We start from the raw sequence: 406 nt of genomic DNA, 5'->3' as shown, positions 1-406 counted from the left end.
CTAATCACAACGGGAAGCCATCCGGTTAATTTGAAGCTTTCTATTTTACGTGGCTTCTTTGCTCCTAGACTTTCAGTTCAACACTCAGTATGAAGAGAAAAAGAGGTTAAACTGTTGCGTTTCGTATACAGGGAACAATTCATGTCATATACACCAGTCTGTAAAAACTGTAAATGCTATTTTTTTTTATTTTAAACGGTTTTCTTAGTTTACAAAAGATCTATAATTGGTACCTTTTTACACTCTCGGATTCCTGAATATTGACAGATCTTCAAAGGGAGAATTAGCATATGAAATCTTACGATTGACTGTCCTGAAGGTTTTTAAGACACGATAAAGCTAAAATATCAAGTCTTTTAGACAGCTCCTTGTAACAATTTTGGCAGAGGAGCACGTCAGAAATCAC

The sequence above is a fragment of the Buceros rhinoceros genome, unplaced genomic scaffold (assembly GCF_000710305.1).
Source record: "Buceros rhinoceros silvestris isolate BGI_N320 unplaced genomic scaffold, ASM71030v1 scaffold29855, whole genome shotgun sequence".
Lineage (NCBI taxonomy): Eukaryota > Metazoa > Chordata > Aves > Bucerotiformes > Bucerotidae > Buceros > Buceros rhinoceros.
Note: the sequence above shows the minus strand (reverse complement) of the source record.